The following is a 2,925-nucleotide window of genomic DNA, read 5'->3' on the forward strand; positions in this document are numbered from 1 at the left end:
AAGTTGTCGGAATTGGATCTTCCTTCCTCGAGATGTCCATTTGATCAATCCTGACTCTAAGTTCTGCTAACTCCTTAGCAAAAGAACTTTCTTCGGCCTCTTCTATGGCTGCTACTCTTCTCGTGGCATGCCTTTCCTTCGACCACCCCCGACTGTTGGTGGTGAACTCCTCGATCACCGCCATGGCATCCTCTCCTGTCTTTCTTAGAAATCCTCCATTTGCCCCTGAATCAAGCATAGCACATATTTTTTCATTAAATCCATTATAGAGGATTCCTACCTGATGGTCTATGGAAAAACCATGGTTTGGGCACTTTCGAGGAAGAGCTTTGAAACGAGCAAATGCCTCATAGAGGGGCTCGTCATGGCCTTGTGTGAACTGAAAGATCTCACTTTTGAGCTTCAAAATAGTGCCTGGCGGGTAGTATTTGTCGAGGAAGGTAGCTACGATGTCCTTCCATGTGGAGACCTTTTCTGGTGGCATACACTCAAACCACTCCTTAGCAGAATCAATCAATGAGAATGGAAAAAGTCTTACCCGTATGGCATCGTCGTCGACACCATTTAATTTCAGAGTGTTTGCGATTTCCACGAATTTGGAGAGATGGCGGTTAGCATCTTCAGTCGCCCTACCTGCAAAAGGAGTTTGCTCGACCCTTTGGATAAGGGGCATGCGTAACTCAAAATTGTTAGCATCAATACGAGGGCCTTTAGGAAAAGTGATCATATTCCCATGATTGAACATGTTCATCACAGGTAATGTTTCTCTGTTCTTCTTTTCCATGGCTTCTCGAGCTGCTCTCTCCGCATCTCTCTCACCCATCAGCAACTTCACCATCTCCTGCAGCTTCTCAATATCTGTTCGGTCACCCATTGTTCCTGATCCTTTTTCACTTCTTATTATTCTACGAGTTCTTTCAAGTTCTAAATCAAGCGGCTCTAAGATGTACTTCCCAGAACGCGTTCGCATACAAAACCTGCAAGACTCGAAAACAAAAAAAAATTAAAACAAAAAGCAATAAAAATCCAAAGTAGTAAAATTATCGTTTGAAGATATCACTCCAAAGTGAATTGTCTTCCCCGGCAACGGCGCCAAAAACTTGATGCACTTTTTATTTGCACTATAAATACCTGCAAGTATACAGAGTAGGTATAGTATAGCAAAAGGTTAGTACCGGGTATCGAACACGGGGAAGATGTACACAAAGTGTCTATCTTCTACTAGAACTCAATTACTATCTGGAGAAACAAGAATTTTTGGAAACTTTTGAAAACAGTAAATATTAAAAACAGTAAACAACTAAATGCAAGCAAATCACGGAGAGAAAAGTATAGAGATAAGGGGAATTCCAGGGATGTGCTTTCACTTTTATGGTTATACAAATTCCAAACTACAATACCCTAGCACAGTTAATACTTTGAAAGGACGAGTCACCTAGCTTATGCTCATGCGATACAAACGTTGATTACTAACATTAGGGTTGTCAATCCTAACACGTAACTCCAAAAAGCTCCTAAGACCCTTGAAAAGTCCCCACTCTCAATTAACAGTGCCGTTTTAAAGGAAGCTAACTGTAGTGTCTACTAAGTGGATCTAACTCGCTAGAACTCTGTCACAGTTATGAAGCAAGTTGTATTGAATCATACATAATTGTGTCACTCAATTATGAAGCATCATGATTAACTTAGGGAAGAAACAAAGTAAAAACAAAACGGATATTAAATAGAAAACGAAATTGTATAACCAAAGTTGCTACTAACACATCCCTAGAATCCTATGAGTTTAGTTACACATGACTGAATAAACTAAAAACATAGATTGAAGGGAAAAAAATTTGAACATAAAACTAAAGCAAATAAAACCCGTAGGTTGAATCCTTGTCGTTCTTGATGTTCTTGAAATCCTTCTCCAACTCCTTGCACAATTGAAGTACTCTAGCTTTTGATCTCTATGAATGTTGCAAGTAGTCACTCTCTTTCTCTATGAATGTGTTCTTGTTGTGTGAAAACTCTCTTTTTGATGAAGCTTGAGGTCCTATTTATAGGGGAAGATTATTCCTCATCATAGAAGGAAAAGATCTTCAAAATTTGGTAAATCTTGGAGCAAATCTAGGGCTGGTCGGATTCGCCGCCTTTCTCCGGCGGGCCGCCGCACCTTGGCCGGCAGTCGCCGCGTTGGAGTCCAGAGACTCTGACCCTTCGGTGGCGGACCGCCACATGTCCTCCGGCGGTCGCCGGGCGAGACTCTTCTCCTAGCGTAAATTTCCGAGGCGGGCCGCCACATAGCTCTGACCGCCGGGCGCCGGCGGTCGCCGTACAACTTCGCGGCGGTCGCTGGTCGCCGTCTGACTCCAGATTTCCAGACTATGCGTTTTTACTCCCCTTTTCGGCTCAAATATGCACATTTCTCACAAAACACGTTAAAATACCAAAATGTATAGAATATGCAAATAATGGACATGTAGAGTGATTTTGATAACAAAAACGGACCAAATAATGGCCTTAAAACAGTGCAAAATCCGGGCGTATCAGTATTCAAGCCGACATTTAGTCTTTGAGGATCGATAATTTCAACTTGCCACGTGCTACATACCCCATACACTTATGGGTGACATATTGATTGCAAATTTAGCATGAGTCAAGTTTTTGGCGCCGTTGCCGGGGACTAATTTGCTTTTGTGTTTGATATTGTGATAAGATAGAGAATACTAGTTTAGTCATTTACTTGTTTTATTTAGTTTAGTTTTCTAGTTTAGCTCTAATTTTCCTTTGTTTCCTCTCTTGTGTTGTGTAGGTTTTTATGCTCACGCGCTCAAGGCATCTACCCCTTGAGCCGATTAATTTAGAGATAGAAGCCGCCAATAGAAGAAGAGGAGGACGAAGAAGGGGAGCACGAGCTCAACATTTAGTTGAGCCAATGGAAAA

The 2,925-nt window shown here is 41.7% G+C and overlaps 1 non-coding gene across 1 annotated transcript; it reads left to right on the top strand.

Annotated features, from left to right (window-relative positions):
• The first annotated feature begins 296 nt into the window (after positions 1–296).
• On the top strand, positions 297–403 carry LOC148927301 (small nucleolar RNA R71). Its single transcript, XR_016129715.1, has one exon. It is a non-coding gene; the product is annotated as a small nucleolar RNA R71 (small nucleolar RNA).
• Positions 404–2,925: the final 2,522 nt, after the last annotated feature.

This window comes from Salvia hispanica, chromosome 4, assembly GCF_029641045.1.
Source record: "Salvia hispanica isolate PSC_SH4W2 chromosome 4, Shi_PSC_v1, whole genome shotgun sequence".
Lineage (NCBI taxonomy): Eukaryota > Viridiplantae > Streptophyta > Magnoliopsida > Lamiales > Lamiaceae > Salvia > Salvia hispanica.